General features: G+C 42.5%; 1 protein-coding gene across 1 annotated transcript in view; it reads right to left on the bottom strand.

The window, feature by feature from the left end:
• LOC134355257 (calcium-activated chloride channel regulator 1-like) overlaps positions 1–23,679 on the bottom strand; it is a 91,079-nt gene extending 67,400 nt beyond the window's left edge. Inside the window, exons 1-2 of the mRNA XM_063065054.1 lie at positions 23,463–23,679; positions 10,963–11,103 (exon numbers count right to left, since the gene is read on the bottom strand). The gene's annotated coding sequence lies outside the window, so the exon portion shown is untranslated. The remainder of the gene's footprint in view (positions 1–10,962; positions 11,104–23,462) is intronic.
• Positions 23,680–23,898: the final 219 nt, after the last annotated feature.

Below are 23,898 nucleotides of genomic sequence, written 5' to 3'. Positions count from 1 at the left end.
GGTGAAAGTTCAAGATATCAGGGGGCATGAAGTGTTACCTTAACTAGAGAGAAGGTTCTTGGAAAACTGAAAGGTCTGCAGGTAAATAAGTCACCTAGATCAGATGATGTACACCCTGGATTCAGAAAGAGGTAGCAGAAGAGATCGTGGAGTCATTAAAAATTATCTTTTGAGAATCACTAGATTCTGGAATGGTTTCGAAGACTGGAGAATTGCAAATGTTATTCTACTCTTCAAGAAGGGAGAGAGGGAGAAGAAAGGAAATTATAGGCCAGTTAGTCTGACCTCAGTTGTTAGGAAGATGTTGGAGTCAATTATTAAGGATGAGGTCTCAGGGTACTTGAAGGCACATGATAAAACAGTCCATAGTCAACACAGTTTCCCCAAGGAAAAAGCTTCCCTGTCAAATCAGTTGGAATTCTTTGAAGAAATGGCAAGCAGGATAAACAAGGGAGAATTGATTGATGTGTACTTGGATTTTCAGAAGGCCTTTGAAAAGATGTAACACATGAGGCTGCTTAAGAAAATAAGAGCCCATGGTATTACAGGAATGATACTAGCATTGAGAGATGGGTAGATTGGCAGGAGGCAAAGAGTAGGAATAAAGGGAGCCTTTTCTGGCTGGCTGCTGGTGACTAGCGGTGTTCTACAGGGGTCTGTATTAGGACCGATTCTTTTTACATTATATGTCAATGATTTGGATGATGGAATTGATGGTTTTTTTAAAAAAAAGTTTGCAGTTGATATAAAGATACATGTAGGGGCAGGTAATTTTGAGGAAGTAAAGAGGATATGGAAGGACTTAGAGCAAAAGAATGGGCAAAGAAATGGCAGATAGAATACAGTGTCAGTAAACGTATGGTCATGAACTTAGGTAGAAGAAATGAAAGGGTTATCTCTTTTCTAAAGGGAGTGAAAATGCAAAATCTGAGGTGCAAAGGGACTTGAGAGCCTTGTGCAGAATTCCCTAAAGGTTAATTTGCAGGTTGACTCAGTGGTGAGGAAGGCAAATTCAATGTTAGCATTTATTTCAAGAGGATTAGAATATAAAAGCAGGGATATAATGTCAATATTTTATAAAGCACTGATGGGGTCTCACTTGGAGTATTGTGAGAAAGTTTGGGTTCCTTTTCATAGAAATGATGTACTGAAACTGCAGAGGGTTCAAAGGAGTTTCACAAAAATGATTCCAAGGTTGAATGACTTGTCACATGAAGAGCATTTGATGATTCCTGGCCTGTATTCATGGGAATTCAGAGGAATGAGGGGTTACATCATTGAAACTTACCAAATGGTGAATGGACTTGATGGAATGCATGTGGAGAGCTTGTTTCCAATGGTGGAAGCATTTAAAACCAGGGACACAGCCTCAGAACAGAGGGGCATCTTTTTGGAACAGAGTTGAAGAGGAATTACTTCAGCCAGCAAGTAATGAGTCTATGGTAATCTTTGCCATAGGCAGCTCTGGAAGCCAAGTCTTCAAGTATACTTAAGGCAGAGGCTGATAGATTCTTGATTAGTCAGGGCATGAAAGGATATGGAAGGAAGACAGGAGATTGGGGAGAAACGGAAATTTGGATCTGCCGTGATGAAATAGTGGAACAAATTCAATGGGCCAAATGGCATAATTCTGCTCCTGTGTCTTACTGTCTCATGATCTTATTAAGTAAAGTTTGGATAACTACATAGTTGGGAGATGTATGGAGGGCAATGTTCCAGGTGCGGGTCAATGGGACTAGGCAGAACCTAGCCGGGACTTTTGCTAACAAACCTGATTCTGATTCTGATTTGAAATGTCAATCACCAGACTATCACTATAACATGTAAATTTTTTGAAGCAAACCCTGCCTGGACTTAACTAGCTGTGTTCTGACTGGTTCAGAATCAAGGTTAGACCGTGCCATATTCACAATTATGTCAAACCGATTTCTTATACCTATAGTCTAGATCATACAGCATATGCTTCACCACACCAGGAGCTGAAGAGTTCCACGTTCGACACTGAGGTGTTCACTAAGCAGAACCTGGCAACTGTAACTTTCTTACTTGGCTTGAAAATAAACTTGGACAAACAGTATCACATCTGACTGAAGATAAGTCACTTGAATGAAGCACAACTACCAGTAAGATCATTAATGCAGTATGACTGCAGTCTCAATACTGGATGCAGCAAGGCAGGAATGAAAAGAGGAATCACAAATGTGCATGCACAAAATGTGTGACACTTAAATCCTCTCTCTCTGGCTATCCATCCCATAGGATGGTGATAGTTCCTTTCAGTCAGTTAGTGGGGTTTAGGATACCCCACTCCTCAGAAAGGAACAGCGTGTGCGTGAATGGATTTAGGTGAGTAGGGGGTTGCACAGGTCCAGACCCACCCTCTCGACATCTCCTCCCGGATCCAGTGGCATGGTGGGGTCCAAGACGGCTGGGGGAAGTTCTGTTGCAGTGAATGGCCAGACCAAGCTTCGATGCAAGGGATGCCTTTTCCACGCTTCACAGCACGTGTTTGCTAGATAGCCGTTGACCCTACGAGAGGGTTCATCCACCCTTTGATAGGTCTTGTTTCTCATCCTGCAGGGTGTCTAGCCACCCTCCTCACCAGGCAAGCCTGGTGGGGGAGCCAGTTTAGTCGCCGGCCACCCGACCATGCGGCAGGTAGTACTGGGTTGTATGGTACCAGTAGCACTCAGACGAGTGACCTGGGCACTTTAATAACACAGTGGTAATAGATTTCCACCCTACAACATCTACACCCTCCCTGTGCTTTTCAGGGACAATGCAAGTTACAGCATGTCTGTGCAGGGAGTGGAACATGTTCCAAAAGACTATAAGAGACAGTCATAGAGAATGATAGAAAAGTAAAGCACAGAAAAATGCTTTTCAGCCCATCTAGTCCATGCTGAAGGCACACACTCAGCGATTCAGGAACAGCTTCTTTCCCTCTGCCATCCAATTCCTAAATGGACATTGAATCATTGGACACTACCTCACTTTTTTTAAATACACAGTATTCCTGTTTGGGCGCGTTCTTTTAAGATCTATTCAATATACATATACTGAAATTGATCAACTTATGTACTAGAACATAGAATATAGAATAGTACAGCACAGTACAGGCCCTTCGGCCCACAATGTTGTGCCGACCCTCAAACCCTGCCTCCCATATAACCCCCAACCTTAAATTCCTCCATATACCTGTCTAGTAGTATCTTAAATTTCACTAGTGTATCTGCCTCCACCACTGACTCAGGCAGTGCATTCCACACACCAACCACTCTCTGAGTGAAAAAACCTTCCTTTAATATCCCCCTTGAACTTCCCACCCATTACCTTAAAGCCATGTCCTCTTGTATTGAGCAGTGGTGCCCTGGGGAAGAGGCACTGGCTATCCACTCTGTCTATTCCTCTTAATATCTTGTATACAGTACCTCTATCATGTCTCCTCTCATCCTCCTTCTCTCCAAAGAGTAAAGCACTAGCTCCCTTAATCTCTGATCATAATCCATACTCTCTAAACCAGGCAGCATATTGGTATATCTCTTCTGTACCCTTTCCAATGCTTCCACATCCTTCCTATATTGAGGCGACCAGAACTGGACACAGTACTCCAAGTGTGGCCTAACCAGAGTTTTATAGAGCTGCATTATTACCACGCGACTCTTAAACCCTATCCTTCGACTTATGAAAGGTAACACCCCATAAGCTTTCTTAACTACCCTATCTACCTGTGAAGCAGCATTCAGGGATCTGTGGACATGTACCCCGAGGTCCCTCTGCTCCTCCACACTACCAAGTATCCTGCCATTTACTTTGTTCTCTGCCTTGGAATTTGTCCTTCCAAAGTGTACCACCTCACACTTCTCTGGGTTGAACTCCATCTGCCACTTCTCAGCCCACTTCTGCATCCTATCAATGTTTCTCTGCAATCTTCGATAATCCTCTACACTATCTACAACACCACCAAACTTTGTGTCTTTTGCAAACTTGCAACCCACCCTTCTACCCCAACATCCAGGTCGTTAATAAAAATCACGAAAAGTAGAGGTCCCAGAACCTATCCTTGTGGGACACCACTAGTCACAACCCTCCAATCCGAATGTACTCCCTCCACCACAACCCTTTGTCTTCTGCAGGCAAACCAATTCTGAATCCACCTGGACAAACGTCCCTGGATCCCATGCCTTCTAACTTTCTGAATAAGCTTACCATATGGAACCTTGACAAATGCCTTACTAAAATCCATGTAGATCACATCCACTGCACTACCCTCATCTTCATGCCTGCTCATCTCCTCAAAGAACTCTATAAGGCTTGTTAGACACGATCTGCCCTTCACAAAGCCATGCTGACTGTCCCTGATCAGACCATAATTCTCTAAATGCCCATAGATCTTATCTCTAAGAATCTTTTCCAACAGCTTTCCCACCACAGACTTAAGGTGCACAGGTCTGTAATTACCCGGACTATCCCTACTACCGTTTTTGAACAAGGGGACAACAATCACCTCCCTCCAATCCCATGGAAAACGAGGACATAAAGATCCTAGCCAGAGGTTCAGCAATCTCTTCCCTTGCCTCGTGGAGCAGCCTGGGGAATATTCCGTCAGGCCCCAGGGACTTATCCGTCCTAATGTATTTTAACAACTCCAACACCTCCTTTCCCTTAATATCAACATGCTCCAGAACGTCAACCTCACTCATTGTCCTCACCATCATCAAGTTCCCTCTCACAGGTGAATACCGAAGAGAAGTATTCATTGAGGGCCTCTCTCACTTCCACAGCCTCCAGGCACATCTTCCCACCTTTATCTCGAATCGGTCCTACCTTCACTCCTATCATCCTTTTGTTCTTCACCTAACTAAAGAATGCCTTGGGGTTTTCCTTTACCCTACTCGCCAAGGCCTTCTCATGCCCCCTTCTTACTCTTCTCAGCCCCTTCTTAAGCTCCTTTCTTGCTACCCTATATTCCTCAATAGACCCATCTGATCCTTGTTTCCTAAACCTCATGTATGCTGCCTTCTTCCACCTGACTAGATTTTCCACCTCACTTGTCACCCATGGTTCCTTCACCCTACCATTCTTTATCTTCCTCACCGGGACAAATTTATCCCTAACATCCAGCAAGAGATCCCTAAACATTGACCACATGGCCACAGTACATTTCCCTGCAAAAACATCATCCCAATAAACACCTGCAAGTTCTAGCCTTATAGCCTCATAATTTGCCCTTCCCCAATTAAAACCTTTCCTGTCCTCTCTGATTCTATCCTTTTCCATTATAATTTTAAAGGCCAGGGAGCAGTGGTCACTGTCCCCCAGATGCTCACCCACTGAGAGATCTGTGACCTGACCTGGTTCGTTACCTAATACTAGATCTAGTATGACCTTGCCCCAGTCGGCCTGTCAACATACTGTGACAGGAATCTGTCCTGGACACACTTAACAAACTCTTCCCCGTCTAAACCCTTGGAACTAATCAGGTGCCAATCAATATTAGGGAAGTTAAAGTCACCCATGATAACAACCCTGTTATTTTTGCACCTTTCCAAATTCAGCCTCCCAATCTGCTGCTATAGAATACCCCCAATAGAGTAACTGCTCCCTTCCTGTTCCTGACTTTCACCCATAATGACTCAAAAGATGATCCTGCTACATTACCCACCCTTTCTGTAGCCGTAATAGTATCCCTGACCAGTAATGCCACCTCTCCTCCCCATTTCCCCCTCTCTCTATCCCTTTTAAAGCACTGAAATCCAGGAATATTGAGAATCCATTCCTGCCCTGGTGCCAACCAAGTCTCTGTAATGGCCACTACATCATAATTCCATGTATGTATCCAAGCTCTCAGTTCATCACCTTTGTTCCTGATGCTTCTTTCATTGAAGTACACGCACTTTAGCCCTTCTACCTTACTACCTTAACACCAATTATTCTGCTTCTCTTTCCTCAATCCCTCTCTATATGTTAGATTTGGCTTTACTCCATGCACTTCCTTCACTGCTCTATCGCTCCGGTTTCCATACCCCTTGCAAATTAGTTCAAACCCTCCCAAACCATGCCAACGAACTTACCTGCAAGGATATTGCTCCCCCTCTAGTTCAGGTACAACCCATCCAATCTGTACAGGTCCCACCTTCCCCAGAAGAGATCTCAATGATCCAAAAATCTAAAACCCTGCTCCCTGCACCAACTCCTCAGCCACGCATTCAACTGCCATCTCCTCCAATTCTTACCATCACTATCATGTAGCACTGACAGCAATCCTGAGAACGCCACCCTTGAGGTCCTGTTCTGCAGTCTTCTGCCTAGTTCCTGAAACTCACACTTCAGGACCTCATCCCTCTTCCTGCCTATGTCATTGGTACCAACATGTATCACGACTTCTGGTTGCTTTCCCTCTCATACCAGGATCGCATGACCCAATTTACATCGGTGGTATGCAAGTGGAACAGGTCAAAAGCTTTAAGTTCCTCAGGGTCAATATCACAAATGACCTAACTTGGTCCAACCAAGCAGAGTTCACTGCCAAGAAGGCCCACCAGTGCTTTTACTTCCCGAGAAAACAAAAGAAATTTGGCCTGTCCCCTAAAATCCTCACTAATTTTTATAGATGCACCGTAGAAAGCATTCTTCTAGGGTGCATCACAACATGATATGGAAGTTGTCCTGTCCAAGACTGGAAGAAGCTGCAGAAGATCATGAAAGTGGCGCAGCACATCACACAAATCAATCTTCCGTCCGTGGACTCACTTTACACCGCACGCTGTCGGAGCAGTGCTGCCAGGATAATCAAGGACACGACCCACCCAGCCAACATACTTTTCGTCCCTCTTCCCTCCGGGAGAAGGTTCAGGAGCTTGAAGACTTGTATGGCCAGATTTGGGAACAGCTTCTTTCCAACTGTGATAAGACTGCTGAACGGATCCTGACCCGGATCTGGGCCGTACCCTCCAAATATCCGGACCTGCCTCTCGGTTTTTTTTTGCACTAACTTACTTCCCATTTTTCTATTTTCTATTTATAATTTATAATTTAGATTTTTAATATGTAGTAATTTTAACTAATCTTAATATTTTTAATATTTAATATTTGTAATGCAGGGAGTGTGAAGCGCAGAATCAAATATCACTGTGATGATTGTACGTTCTAGTACCAATGGTTTGGCGACAATAAAGTATAAAGTATGTCATGCACCGGGTCAGAGACATCCTGGACCCTGGCACCCGGGTGGCAACAAACCATGCGGGTGTCCTTCTCACGGCCACAAAATCTCCTGTCTGCTCCCCTGACTATAGAGTGTCCAATGACGAAAGCTCTCCTCTTCTCTGTCCCACCCTTCTGCACCACAGGGTCAGACTCAGTGCCGGAGGCCCTGCCACCGTGGCTCACACCTGGTCAGTCATCCCTGCCAACGTTATCCAGGACGGTATACTTATTATTCACTGGAATGTCTACAGGGGTGCTCTGCACTACCCCTCTACTCACCTTCGCTTTCCCCCCTCTGATTGTCACCCAACGACCTGCTTCCGGCAGCCTAGATGTGACTACCTCCCTGTAGCTCTCATCGATGACTGCCTCATTCTCCCTTACGAGTCGAAGGTCATCCAGCTGCTGCTCCTGATTCCTTACACGGTCTTCCAGATCGCCCAGCCTCATGCACTTCTGGCAGGTGTGGCTCTGCAGGAGAGGGGAGTTCCCCCAAGACTGCCACATCTCACATGAGAGGCACATCACCGTCGTAGGACGCATTGTAAAGACTAACTGGAAACAAACTCGTCCTCCGCCTCTTCTCATCATAACCTCTCGAATCAAAGCCTCAAAGCCCCACTCCTTCACTGGCCCACTCACTCACTGGCCGCTTTATTTTTTATCAATATTATTTTATTTAATTTAATATTATTATTTTTTCTCTCTGCTAGATTATGCATTGCATTGAACTGCTGCTGCTAAGTTAACAAATTTCACATCACATGCTGGTGATAATAAACCTGATTCTGATTCTGAAACCATTTAAGCTGCCATTTAAACTCCCATTGACCTGCACCGGGACCATACCCCCATACCCCTACCATCTATGCACCTGTCGAAACTTCTCTTAAAATTGCATGCACTATTTGTGCTGGCAGCTCATTTCACACTCTCACGACCCTTTGAGTGAAGAGGTTTCCCCTCATGTTCCCCTGAAACTTTTCACCTTTCTCCCTTAACCCATGTCTTCTGGTTGTAGTCCCACATAACCACAGTGGAAAAAGCTGCTTGCAGTTACCCTATCTCTACACCTCATAATTTTGTATAACTCTGTCAAAACCGTTTTTTCAATTTTCTCTGTTCCAAGGAATAAAGTCCTAACCCATTAAATCTTTCCTTTTAATCCAGACCCAGCAACATCGTTGTACATTTTCTCCATACCCTTTGAACATAATTTATATCTTTTCTGTAATTATGTGAACAAAACCGCACACAATATTCCAAATTAGCCCTCAACAAAGTCTTACCCAACTTCAACATAACATCCCATCTCCTGTGCTCAGTACTTTGATTTATGAGCGTTAATATGCCAAAAGCTTTCTTTATGGCCTTATCTAACTTTGATGCCACTTTCAATGAATTATGGACCCCTATTCACAAATCCCTTTGTTCTACCACACTCCTCAGTGCCCTACCATTCACAGAGTGAGAACTACCTTGGTTAGTCCTTCCAAAATGCACACCTCGCACTTGTCTGTATTAAATTTCATCTGCCATTTTTCAACCCATTTTTCCACTGCTCCAGGTCCCACTACACCTCTAATCTTGGTGTCATCCACAAATTTACTGATCTATTTAACCACATTGTCATCCAGATCATTGATATAGATGACAAACAACAACAAACCCAGCAGCACACCACTCGTCACAGGCCTCCAGTCAGAGATGCAACCATCTACAACCACTCTTTGGCACCTCCCACACAGCCAATGACTAATAGGAGCAGAATTAGGCTATTCAGCCCATCGAGTCTACCCCACCATTCCATCAGAGCTGATCCTGGATCCCACTCAAGTCCATACACCTGCCTTCTCACCATATTCTTTGATGCCCTGACCAAACAGGAAACTTCTGCTTTGCATATACCCACTGACTTGGCCTCCACCAGTCTGTGACAGAGCATTTCACAGATTCACCACTCTCTGGCTAAAAAAAAAATTCTCCTCACCTCTCTTCTAAAAGTTCACTCCACAATTTTGAGGCTGTGCCCTCTAGTACTGGATATTATGAATTTAATCATAATATGATCACTGTCTCCGAAGGGTTCATTTACATTAAGCACCCTAATAACATCTGGGTTTTTTACATAACACCCATCTAAGATAGCCTTTCCTCTCCAGGGTCAAGCACAAGCTGCTCTAAAAAGAATTCAACAATTCCCTCTCTTGCAATGTAACACCAACCTGATTTTCCCAAACTCTTGCATATTGAAGTCGCCCATTACAATTGTGTCTTTACCCTTATTACATGCCTTTTCCAGCTCCCTACATATGATTCCAATAATATTTTTTTTACCCTTGCATTTTCTTAACTGCACCCACAAAGATTTAACATTCTCTGACCCTATGTCACCTCTTTCTAAAGATGTAATTCCATCTTATACCAACAGAGCCACACCACTACCTGTCTGTCCTTTCAATACAAGGTATATCATTTGATGTTAAGCTCCCAACTATGGCCTTCTTTCAGCCAAGACTCAGTGAAGCCCACAACATTATACCGACCATTGCGCCATGAGTTTGGCCACCATATTCCAAAGGCTATAAGCACCTTCAGTCCTGCATTCTTCACCCTTTTGAAATTTGCTTCTGTGGTACAATTCAATTCTTTGCTTTGTCTGCATTTGTACCCCATCATTGGCTTGTCCTTCCTTACATTCACATTATACCCATCATCTATTTGTAAACCTGCTGGATTACTCTCAGCTCTGTCATATTGGTTCCCACCCCCATCGTATTAGTTTAAATCACTCCCAACACCGCTAATAAACCTGCCCACAAGAATATTGGTCCCCCTTGGATTCAAGTGTAACTTGTATAGTTCACACCTGCCCCAGAAGAGTTCCCAATCTATCCAGAAATCTGAATCCCTGCCCTCTGCTCCAATTCTTCAGCCGTGTATTTATCTGCCACCTCATTCTATTCCTATCCTCACTTTTGTGTGGCACAGGGAGCAATCCCGAGATTACTACCCTTGAGGTGGTGCTTCTCGGCTTCCTTCCTAACTCCCTGTATTCTGTTTTTAATACCACCTCCCTTTTTCTGCCAATGTGATTGATACCAAGATGCACCATGACTTCTGGCTGCTCAGCTTCCTTTCTCAGGATATTGTGGACGCATCCAGAATCATCGCTGACCCCGGCACCAGACAGTCAAACTACCATCCATGTTTCTTTCTCGTGTCCACAGAATTTCCTATCGGCCCCCTAACTATAGAATCCCCCATTACTGCTGTCATCCTCTTCCGTTCTCTACCCTTCTGAGCCACAGGGCCAGACTCAATGCCAGAAGCACAGCCACTGTTGCTTCCCCCAGGTAGGTCGTCCCCTGCAACAGTATTCAAAATGGAATACTTATTGTTGAGGGGCATGGCCACAGGGGTGCTTTCCACTATATGATGATCTCCCTTCCCTCTCCTGACAGTCATCCATTTATCTGTCTCCTGCAAGCCTGGGGTGGCTACCTCCCCGTAGCTCCTGTCTATCACCTCTTCACTCTCCCTAGCAAGCTGAAGGTCATCCAGCTGCAGCTCCAGTTCCTCAGCATGGTCCCTAAGGAGCTGCGTTTCGATGCACCTAGTGCATATTTGGCCATCAGGAAGGCTGTTAGACTCCTGGACACCGATAACAGAACTCTAGCTCTGTAGATATACCCCTATTCTCTCAAGAATTAAATTGGGAAAAAGAAATCAGAAATAAGGAAATAAACTTACCTACGCAAACATGAGGAAATCAGCAGATGCTGGAATTTCAAGCAACATACGTAAAAATTGCTGGTGAACCAGCAGGCCAGGCAGCATCTATAGGAAGAGGTACAGTCGACATTTCAGCTCAAGACCCTTCGTCAGGACTAACTGAAAGAAGAGATAGTAAGAGATTTGAAAGTGGGAGGGGGAGGGGGAGATCTGAAATGATAGGAGAAGACAGGAGGGCGAGGTAAGAGCAGGAAAGTTGATTGGCAAAAGGGATACAAGGCTGGAGAAAGAAGAGGATCACGGGACGGGAGGCCTAGGGAGAAAGAAAGGGGAAGAGGGGAAGCCCAGTGGATGGGCAAGGAGTATAGTGAGAGGGACAGAGGGAGAAAAAGGAGAGAGAAAAAAATTAATAAAATAATAAATAAATAAATAACAGATGGGGTACGAAGGGGAGGTGGGGCATTAATGGAAGTTAGAGAAGTCAATGTTCATGCCATCAGGTTGGAGGCTACCTGTTAAACTTACCTATTTGCCTTGCCTCCACCTGTTTTCGCCAAGACCCTGTTGAGCCAAAGCCTTACCACTCTGATGACTGCTCCCACGATGAGCCATCTGCTAGACGGTACCCCTCTTTTATGGAGACTAGCCCATCAAGTATACTCCGCCATTTCATCATGGCTGATCCATTTTCGGTTCTCAACCCCATTCTCCTGCCTTCTCCTCATAACTTTTCACTCCCTGACTAATCAAGAGCCCATCACCCACTGCATTAAATGCACCCAATGACCTGGCCTTCACAGCCTCCTGTGGCAGTGAACTCCACGGATTCACCAACCTTTGGCTAAAGAAATGCCTCCTCATTTCTATTCTAAATGGATATCCTACTTTTCTGAGGCAGTGCACTCTGGTCCTAGGCTGCCCCACTATAGGAAATATCATCACCACATCCACTCTTTCCAGGCCTTTCAACATTAAATTGGTTTCAATGAGATCTTCCCTCTTCTTCTAAGTGCCAGCAGGTAAAGGCCAGGATCCTTCAAATGGTCTTCATGAGATGGTCCTTTCATTCCCAGCTTCGTTCTCATGAAGCACCTCTGAATCCTCTCCAACGTCAGCACATCCCTTCTCAGATAAGTGGCACAAAACTGCTCACGATACGGCAAGTAAGGCCTCACCAGTGCCTTATAAAGCTTCTGATACACTTGAAATGAATGCTAGTATTCCATTTGTCTTCCTCACCACTGACTTAATCTGCAAGTTAACCTATGTTTTTGTTCTTTCTGATATAGTGCATGACCTCCTGGCACTGTACTCCATCTACCACTTCTTTGCTCATTGTTCTCATCTGTCTAAGTCCTTCTGCAGCCTCTCTACTTCCTCAACACTGCCTGCCTATCCAGCTATCATCATATCTTAAGAATGTAAGAAATAGGAGCAGGAGTAGGTCATCTGGTCCATCCAGCCTGCTCCACCATTCAATAAGATCATGGCTGATCTGACTATGGACTCATCTCCACTACTATCTTTCCCCATAACCCTTAATTCCGCTACTATGCAAAAATCTATCCAACCTTTTCTTAAATATATTTACCGACATTGTCTCCAATGCTTCATTGGGCAGAGAATTCCACAGATTCACCCCTTTTCAGGAAAAGCAGTTCTTTCTCATCTCCAACCTAAATTTACTCACTCGAATCTTGAGGCTATGCCATTAGTTCTAGTCTCACATACCAGTGGAAACAACTTTCCTGCCTCTATCTTCTCCTATCCCTTTCATTATTTTATGTTTCTATAAGATCTCCTCTCATTCTTCTGAATTCCAGGGAGTACAGTCCCAGGTGACTCAATCTCTCCTCAGTCTAATCCCCTCATCTCGGGAATCAACCTGGTGAACCTCCTCTGCACCACCTCCAAAGCCAGTATATCCTTCCTCAAGTAAGGAGACCAGAACTGCATACAGTACTCCAGATGCAGCCTCACCATTACCGGTACAGTTGTAGCACAACTGCCCTGCTGTTAAATTCAATCCCTCTAGCAATGCAGGCCAACATTCCATTTGCCTTCTTGATAGCCTGCTGCACCTGCAAACCAACCTTTTGCAATTCATGCACAAGCACTCCCAAGTGCCTCTGCACAGCAGCATGCTGTAATCTTTTACCATTTAAGTAATAATCTGATCTTCCATTTTTCCTTCCAATGCATTTACCAACATCGTACTCCATCTGCTAGACCATTACCCACTCACTTAACCTATCTATATCTCTCTGTAGTCTCTCCACATCCTCTGCACAATTTGCTTTTCCACTCTATTCAGTGTTATCAACAAACTTAGATACACTACGCTTGGTCCCCGCTATTCTCTAACTTGGTTACAAAGCCATCAATTCTGTCATATGAATCATTGACACATAACGTGAAAAGAAGCAGTCCTAATGCAGACCCCCTGTCGCCAGCAGTTCCCTTTATTCCCACTCTTTGCCTCCTGCCAGTCAGCCACTGTTTTATCAATGCTAATATGTTTCCTGTAATACCATGGGCCCTTATTTTCTTTAGCAGCCTTATGTGCAGCACCCCGTAAAAGGCCTTCTGAAAATCCAAGTAAAAATCAGCACTGGTTATTAAGGACCTTCAGCACCCAGGGCATGCCATTTTCTCATTGTTACCATCAGGAAGGAAGTACAGAAGCCTGAAAGCACACACTCAGCGATTCAGGAACAGCTTCTTCCCCTTTCCCATCCGATTCCTAAATGGACATTGAAGCTTTGGACACTCCCTCACTTTTTTTTTAAATATACAGTATTTATGTTTTTGCACATTTTTAAAATCTATTCAATATACGTAATTGATTTACTTGTTTATTTATTATTATGGTTTTATTTTATCTTGTATTTTTTTTTCTCTCTCTACTTGATTATGCATTGCATTGAACTGCTGCTGCTAAGTTAACAATTTTCATGTCACATGCAGGTGATATTAAACCTGAATCTGATTCTCCTTTGTCTATCTTGCTTATTATTTCATCAAAGAATTCCAACACACTTATCAGGTAAGATTTTCCCTTGAGGAAATCATGCTGACTTTGGGACAGTTTTATCATGTGCCTCCAAGTACACTGAGACGTCAGCTTTAACAATCGACTCCACCATTTTCCCAACCACTGAGATCAGCCTAACTGGCCTATAATTTCTTTTCTTTTGCCTCCCTCCCTTCTTGAAAACTGGAATGTCATTTGCAATTTCCCTGTCCTCTGGAACTATGTCAGAATCTAGTGATACTTGAAAGATATTATCAATTCTTCCACAATCTCCCAGCTACCTGTTTCATAACCTGGTGTATAGTCCATCTGATGCAGATGACTTATCCGCCTTCAGACCTTTTATCTTTCCAAGCACCTTCTCCCTAGTAATAGCAAATGCTCTCACTTCTGCCCCCTGACATACTGAACTTCCAGCATACTGCTACTGTCCTTCAGTGATGAAGGATGAAAAATACTTATTTAGTTCAGCCGCCATTTCATTATTACCTGTCCAGTGTCATTTTCCAGTTGTCTGATATTTACTCTCACCTCTTTTACTCTTTATATCTCTGAAAAAAATTGATATTCTCCTTGATATTATCAGCTAGTTTACCATATTTTTATCTTTTCCCACCTTATGGCTTTTTTAGTGCCTTCTGTTGTTTTCTGAAAAGCTTCCCAATCCTCTAACTTCCCACTAAGTTTTGCTCTATTATTTGCCCTCTTTTTTGTTTCTATGAATTTTTTGAGTTTAACAGTTGCATCACACCGCCTTTAGAATACTTCCTCAGCTTTAGGATGTGTCTGTCCTGTGCCTTCAACATTAGTCCCCAAAACTCCAACCATTAATGCTCTGCTGTCATCTCTGCTACTGCCCCTTCCATTCATCTTTGTCCAGCTCCTCTCTCATGCCTCTAATTCCTTTTACTCCACTGTCATGATGATTGCCAACAAGGTTTCTATTTCCTTAAACTTTCTAATCAATTCCAGTTCATTGCAATCCAGATTTGCACCCAATCCAGATTTGCATTTCCCCCAGTGGTTTAACCACATGCTGATCTAAAAAGCCATCTCACAGGCATTCTACAAATTCTCCCTCTTGAGGTCCAGTACCAAATTCATTTTCCCAATATACCTGCATATTGAAATTCCCCCATGACTATTATCATTTCTATCTTCCAGTGTAATTTGTATCCCACACCCTGGCTACTGTTCTGAGGCTTGTATATAAATCCCATCAGGGTATTTTTATCTTTGCAGTTTTGTAACTCTGCCCACAGAGATCCTACATCTTCTAATCCTCATTCTAAGGTTTTAATTTCATTGTTGTTCCAACAGTGCCACACTACCCCCTCTGCCTACCTGCCTGTCCTTGCTATAAAAATGTGTATCCTTGGATATTAAGCTGTCAACTATGACCTTGTTTCAGCCACAACTCAGTGAAGCCCACAATGTCATATCTGCCCATCTCTAACTGCACTACAAGAACTACCTGATTCTGTATACTGCATGCATTCAGATATAACACCTTCAGTCCTGTATTCATTCCCCTTTTCATGTTTCACTTGAATTCACCCTTTGACTGAAATTTTACTCAATCATCTGCCTGTCTTTCCTCACAGTCTCACTCCACACTGCATCAAGTTGTATACCATCTGCTCCGTCCTCAGCTCTATCAGTCTGGTTACCATCCCCCTGCCAATTTAGCTTAAGCCCTCCCCAACACCTTTAGCAAAACTGCTCGCAAAGATATTTGTCCCACTTGGGTTCAGGTGCAGCCTATCCCTTTTGTACAGGTCATACTTTCCCCAGAAGAAATCTCTACGATCCAGTATTTCAATATGCAGGTATATTGGGAAAATGAATTTGGTACAGGATCTCAAAAGGGAGAATTTGTAGAATGCTTGTGCAATGGCTTTTTGAACTCCTACCCCCTGCACCAGTTCCTCTGCCATGAAATCATCTGCCAAATCATTCTATTCTTACCCCAATGGTGTATGACATGGGCAGTAATTCAGAGATTACTACTGTGGAGGCTCTGTTTTTCAGCTTTCTACCTAGCTTCCTAAATTCTCCCTTCTGGGCATCCTCACTTTTCCTACCTATATCATTGGTGCCAATATGTACCAAGACTTCTGGCTGCTCACTGTTGTCTATTAGAATTCTGAGGTTTACCTTGGAGGCAACATAACATCCAGGCGTCTCCTTCATATCCACAGAATCTTGTGACTACTCCTCCAACTATGGAATTCCCTTTCACTACTACAGTCCATTTCTCCCTCTTTCCCTATGGAGCCAGAGCAGTAGACGTAGTGACAGAGACCCAGTCACTGCATCTCCAGTTCCTCAATATGTTCTCTGAGGAGCTGCAACTCAATGGACCTGTTGCAGATATGGTTATCAGGAGGTTGGAGGTCTTCAGAATACTCACACCTCACACTAAGAACACACAACACCCTCTGGAGACATTCTCATTGCAGTAATAATGCACCAACAGATAAAGAATGAAGAAGAAGATTACTAGAAACTTAACGTGCCTAGGCCTCTTCTCAACAAAGCTCATAGAGCCAAAGCCTCCCTACTCTAACACAGATTGTCCCAACAATGACCACTCCACTTGACCCTATTTTATCTTTATTTACACTTGCTAATGAATTGTGATTCATTTAGGCAGCCGGAAAAAGACAAAAGCTCATGAATGCTCCTTTTAAATCTCTCACCCCAGCCTAAGTGTAACCTCTTCTCTTAATTCGATTGGGCTGCCTGGGAAAAGCTCTGTCTCTGGTGGATTTACATATTTACTTCAGCCAATTCATGTCCAACACCATTGGACCACATGCCCAATGGTGATGAACTTGACAGGCTACAGGTATTCTTGATGGATAGCAAAGATGTTTCAGTCTTTCCTATTCTCTCCAGATTGAGCTCCAAGGCTTTCCAGTCAAAGAGTTTTGTTCTGGCCTGGACTTGCCAGATGAAAAATTTGCCTTACCTTTGGGTTATGTCAGCACTGTTGATCTCCCTTTTCAATTCTTCTTGTTGTTTAGCAGTATTAATGGGATATAGAATATACCAGTGTTCAGGAATGGTAAAGACCCTAGTAAGTGGTAGATACAGCCCAGTCCATCACAAGCAAAGCCCTCCCAAAATCTGAGTACATTTACAAGGGGCACCAGTAGAAGTTCTATGTTCAAAGTAAATTTATTTTCATAGAGATTTATTTTCCTGTGGGTATTCACAGTAAATACAAAGAAACAGAATAGAATCAATGAAAGGCTACACACAACAAAGTTGGACAAAAGCCAATGTGCAAAAATCAAAATAAATGCGCAAATACAAAAAAAAACTAAGTACCAAATACTGAGAACATTAGAAGAAGAGATTTTGCAACTGAGTCCAGCGATTAGTGGTGGTATCCCACTGGAGATGGTGGAAGGTACGGAGAGTTATGCGCTGGAGGTGAAGGCTGGTAGGGTGGTAGGTGAGTACAAGAGGAACCCTATCCCTAGTGAGTGTTTCAGGTTAATGACTTGAAAGATTGTCTATTAGCAGCATCTTACAATGGAATATTCTGCTCCATAATTTACTCATTCCACTGTTGTTAACTAATCCGTGCACTACATTCTTTCAATAGCCTCACTTTTTCATGTAATCTTTCATCCCCTCTATCACATTGTATACTTTCTCCAGTATATTCCCATTTCACCACCATAAGACTATAACACATAGGAGCAGAATTAGGTCATTTGGCCCATCGAGTCTGCTCTGGCATTCAATTACGGCTGATCATTTTCTCAACTCCTCTGTCCCACTCCCTGGCCATCTCTCTCTAGCCTTTGATGCTATATCCAACCAAGAATCTTTCAATCTCTGCCTTAAATGACCCGGCCTCCACAGCTGTCTGTAGTAATAAATTCCACAAATTCATCACCCCCTGGCTGAAAAAAAATTCTCCATATCTCTGTTTTAAATGGATGCCTCTCTATCCTGAGGCTGTGCCCTCTTTTACTTTACTTTATTGCTGCCAAACAATTGATACTAGAGCATACAATCATCATAGTGATATTTGATTCTGCGCTTCGCGCTCCTTGGAGTACAAATCGATAGTAAATATTAAAAATTTAAATTATAGATCATAAATAGAAAATAGAAAAATGGGAAGTAAGGTAGTGCAAAAAAACCGAGAGGCAGGTCCGGATATTTGGAGGGTACGGCCCAGATCCGGGTCAGGATCCGTTAAGCAGTCTTAGCACAGTTGGAAAGAAGCTTTTCCCAAATCTGGCCGTGTGAGTCTTCAAGCTCCTGAGCCTTCTCCCGGAGGGAAGACGGACGAAAAGTGTGTTGGCTGGGTGGGTCGTGTCCTTGATTATCCTGGCAGCACTGCTCCGACAGCGTGCGGTGTAAAGTGAAGATTGGTTTGTGTGATGTGCAGGGCTGTGTTCATGATCTTCTGCAACTTCTTCCAGACTTGGACAGGACAACTTCCATACCAGGTTGGGGGTCCTAGACACTCCCCAACATGGAAAACATCCTTTCCACATCTACTCTGTCTAGGCCTTTCAAAATTTGAAAGATTTCAATGAGATCCCCCTCAAACTTCTAAATTCCAGTGTGTGCAGACCCAGAGCTATCAAATGTTCCTCCTATGATGACCCTTTCATTCCCAGAATCATCCTTGTGAACCTCCTCTAAACCCTCTCCAAAGCCAGCAAATCTTTTCTCAGATGAGGAGTCCAAAACTGTTCACAATGTGCAAGGTGAGACCTTACTAGTGCCTTATAAAGTTTCAGTATAACATCCCACTGTTGTATTCTAGGCCTCTTGAAATGAATGCGAATATTGCATTTGCCTTCCTCAGCACCAACTCAACCTGCAAGTTAACCTTTAGGGTGTTCTGAACAAAGATTCCCAAGTCCCTTTGCATCTCAAATATTTGGATTTTCTCCCCATTTAGAAATGGTCTGCATACTTATTTCTACTACCAAAGTGCATGACCGTGCATTTTCTAACATTGTATTTCATTTGCCACTTTCTTGCCCGTCCTTCTGCAGCCTTCCTGTTTCCTTAACATTACCTGCCCCTCCACCAATCTTCGTATCACCTGCAAACTTGGCAGCAAGGCCATCTATTCCATCATCTAAATCATACAGCACAAAAAGAAGTGGTCCCAACACCGACCTGTGGAACACCACTAGTCACTGGCAGCCAACTATAATAGGATTCTTTTATTCCCACTCGCTGCCTCCTACCAATCAGCTAATGCTCTAATCATGCCAGTAACTTTCCTGGAATATCATGGGCTCTTATCTTGGTAAGCTTCCTCATATGTGGCACCTTGTCAAAAGCCTTCTGAGAGTCCAAATGTACAACATCCACTGCAACCATTCATCTATTCTACTTGCATCTCCTGAAAGAATTCCAACAGGTTCGTCAGGCAAGATTTTCCCTGAAGACTTTGTACTATCTTGTCGTGTGTCACCAAGTACTCCATCACCTCATCCTTAACAGTTGGCTCCAACATCTTCCCAACCACTGAGATCAGGCTAACTGGTCTATAATTTCCTTTCTGTTGCCTACCTCCTTTCTTAAAGAGTGGAGTGATATTTGCAATTCTCCTGTCCTCTGGCACCATGCCAGAGTCCAATGATTCTTGAAAGATCATTACTAATTCCTCCACTACCTCTACCCCTGGGGTGTAGTTCACTTAGTCCAGGTGACTTACGTGCGATTAGATCTTCTAGCTTTTTTTTTTAGCAAGTTCTCTCTTGTAATAGTAACTGTACTCAATTCTCTTCCTTCACACCCTTTAACATGTGGCACACTGCTAGTGTCTTCCATAGTGAAAACTGATGAAAAATACTCACTTAGTTCTCCCGTTATTATTTCTCTAGCCTAATTTTCCACCAGTCCTGTATCCACTCTAATCTTTCTTTTCACATACTTGTAAAAAAACTTCTACTATCCACTTTGATAGATTGCCAGCTTTCTTTCATATCTTATCTTTTCTCTCCTTAGATGCTCTCTGTAGGTTTTTAAAGGCTTCCCAATCCTCTATCCTCCCGCTAATTTTTGCTTTGTTGTATGCCCTCTCTTTTGCTTTTACATTAGCTTTGGCTTCCTTTTTGTTCCATTTCCCTCCATTCTCCCCCACCCCAGCTAATTTTGCATCATAAAATTTGTTTTATAGTTAACAGTTCCCAGTAAGTTCCCAAATAATCTCACTGTTAACCAGGTGTCTTTCTCTACAATGCTGACAGACCTTCTGAGTATTTCTGGCACTGGCTAATTTATTCCAGATTTTATTGGTGCTTTTTTTATGAACAAAAATTGTCTCAGGCAGAGACCCTTCACCTGTCCAGCATTTTGTGTGTGATACTCTGGATTTGCAGTATCAGCAGAACCTCATGTTTTGGTTGTAATTACTCTAGCGGTGGAGTTCAAGATAACCAGAGCTCTCTATTGGATTGTATATATGCCTACCTTATTAATCTTATTAATGATTGCAAACCAGTGTCCTACAACACATTTAGTCCCTGATGTAACAGAAGGAAAGTTTGTGATGTATATGCACACTGTAAAAGTGAGAGGGTTACTAGGTAGAAGGTACTGTAGGATTATTCAAGGACCAAGGAGAATCTTTTGTTTGGGGGGGGGATACTAATTGAGTACTTTGCATTGGTATCCATTTAGCAAAAGGACATGGAAGACGGAGATCGGTGCAGGGTTTGATAATATTCCAAAGCATGTTGATATCAGGAAGCACATGATGTTATGTCTCTTGAAGAACATTAAGATAGATAGATCCCCAGGGATGATTTCTATCCTAGATTACTGACAGAAGCAAGAAAGGAGATTGCTGGGGCCTTAATGGAGATCTTTGCATACTTTCTAGCTGTATGTGAGGTCCCAGAAAATTGAAGAATAGTCATTGTTGTTCTTTTGCTTAAGAATACCATTTGGTAATCTGGCAGGCAAATTATAGGCAGGTGAGTCTCACATCAATATAGGGGAAGCTATTGGAGGGGATTCTTTGGTATGACATTCATTCGTATTTGGAAAAATGTGGATTTATTAGGACATCTGCGTGACTTTGTTCAGGACAGGCCATGTCTTATGAATTTAACTAAGATTTTGAGGAGATGACAAAGATGATTGATGAGGGTAGGCCGGTGAATGTTGTTTATTTACATGGATGTTAGTAAATCATAAACACAAGAGATTCTGCAGATGTGGAAATCCAAAGCAAGATACAGACAAAATACTGACAGCGCTGGGGGCAAGTTCCCAGGAAAAAGCAGCATTTTGCTTGAGCTGCTTTGGAGTTTAGAAAAGCTTTTGACAAAAGTTCCTCGTGTTGGACTAATCCACAAGATTAAGACACGTGGAATTCACAGAGATTTATAGTTTGCATTCAAAACTGGCTTGGCCATAGCACACTCAGGGTAGTGATAGACAAGTTTTTTTGAGGAAGTGACAAAGATGATTGATGAGGTTAGGGCAATAAATTCTGTCTACATGGACTAGACGTTTCACTGACTAGTGGTGTTCTGCAAGGATCTGTGCTGGGACCTCTGTCATTTGTGATATATGTAAATGACTTGGACAAAAATGCAAATATGTATAAATTTATAAATTAATAAGTTTGCAGACAATGTAAAAATTGATTGTGTTGTGAATAATGAAGAAAGTTGTCAGAGAATAGCAGAGGACTGAGATCAGTTGTAGATATAGGTGGGGAGATTGCCTATAGAGTTTAATCTGGACTAGTATAATGTTTTGTACTTTGGAAAACGAAACGGAAGCTGAAAGTGTACAGTCCATAGTGTCTTGAATGTGGCAACACAAGTAAATAAGGTTGTAACATGCTGGCTTTCTTGTTTGCATTCATCAGTTAGGGTATTGAGTATACAAATTGGGAAGGCATGTTGTAAATATATAAAATCTTGGTCAGGTTACATTGAGAATATTGTGTGCATTTCTGGTCACCGCTTCAAAGAAAGGATCTGAAGGCTTTGGAGAGGGTGCAGAAGATGTTAACCAGTTCAAAGGAGCTAAAAGGAATAGTTAAGGATTGCAGTAATGGTAATTGTTTAGACTGCAACATTAGTAAAAAGACATGATTGGTAGATGGATATTGTATATTTTATCCAGAGAGGAACCAAAATAGATCATCTTCATTAATGTATAATCAAGGATAGTAAAATGTAAGACTAAAATAAACAATTCTAATGTTTTTCTTCTATCACTCCAAGTCTATTTGGCCTATTTATTTATTTGTTTGTTTATTTATCTATCTATCTATTTATTTATTTTTAGATACTGAGAGATATGGCAGAGTAACAGGCCCTTCTGCTAATGAGCCCACCCCACTTAATTATACACATTTGACCAATTAACGTACTTAGCCTTATGTCTTTAGAATGTGGGAGGAAACCAGAGCACCCAGAGGAAACCCACAAGATCACAGGGAGAATATGAAAACTCTTTAAAGACAGTGTTGGGAACTGAACCTGGGTCACTAGCACTGTAATAATGTTATGCTAACTGCTATGCAACAGTGCCACTCTACTTTTTAACTACTATAGTCCAATCCAGGCAACATCCTTATTCACCACTTAGTATCTTTTGTTTTGTCAAAGAGAATTTTCCCTGACACATATTCCTGAACATTTAGGGAAATCTGATAAGACCATAAGATGTAGGAGCAGAATTTGGCTCTTTGGCCCACCCATCGAGTCTGCTCTGCCATTTGATCATGGGTGATTAATTTTCCCTCTCAACTCCTTTCGCCTGCCTTTTCCCCATAACCATTGATGCCTTTACTAATTAAATACCCTCAGCCTCCACTTTAAATACACCCAATGCCAGACAGTTTAAGACAGACACAATGAGTACTGTGTACAATGTTACGTAATCAGCAACAATGAATATATAATTGAGTCAGGTTTTATAAACAAACATCTATTAAACTCTGCTCAATAATAGTGAACAAATATTTAAGCAACTAACTTAACTGGAAGTTAACTGCTATACGACAGCTCTGGAACAGTTCTTAAAGTGGTAAACTGGAACACAGTTCTTAAAGTGGTAAATTTGAAAGTTCAAGTGATTTACACAGTCAATAACAGATTTGGGAACAGCTTCTCTCCAACTGTGATAAGACTACGGAACGGATCCTGACCCGGATCTGGGCCGTACCCTCCAAATATCCGGACCTGCCTCTCGGTTTTTTGCACTACCTTACTTTCCTTTTTCTATTTTCTATTTATGATTTATAATTTAAATTTTTACTATTTACTATCGATTTGTACTCAAGGGAGCGCGAAGCGCAGAAACAAATATCACTGTGATGATAGTATGCTCTAGTATCAATTGACTGGTGACAATAAAGTAAAGTAAGGAGAAACTTCTCTGGAAATGGATTTCTTCGAAGACGTGACGTTACTGCTGATTCTCCAAAGGATTTACGACGAAGGAAATAAAACCGCTTAAAGGAACTGACCTTTTTCTGGCGAGTGAACACTGCACAAACTTCCCTGCTGTTGCAGGAGTTATCTCAGATGCATGTCACTATTTCTGAACAAAGACTCAATAAGGTCGATCCTTTATAAAACCGCCGAACGACTCCAACTTTATTCAATCCTTCAGGTTCCCGTACTTCTGTAAGGTCTTCACTCTCCAATACTATTGTAAAGGAAAAATTGCAGATACAACACACAAAACTGGCAGCGATTGGCGAAACTGCCAGCACCAATCTTTGCACCTTAAAATAGAAAATAAAACTCTGTTTTAAAACGAAACTGCGTCATGAGACAAATACACAGCATAACGGAGTAACTGACGAACTAACACAAAACTAAACTAAAAAGTAACTGCATCACAACAAGGTTTCTCTTTATATACCTGTTGAGAACATGTCATCACGTGACCTCACACTG

This window comes from Mobula hypostoma, chromosome 12 (assembly GCF_963921235.1).
Source record: "Mobula hypostoma chromosome 12, sMobHyp1.1, whole genome shotgun sequence".
In the NCBI taxonomy this organism is placed as follows: domain Eukaryota; kingdom Metazoa; phylum Chordata; class Chondrichthyes; order Myliobatiformes; family Myliobatidae; genus Mobula; species Mobula hypostoma.
This window is presented reverse-complemented; position numbering and strand designations above follow the sequence as displayed.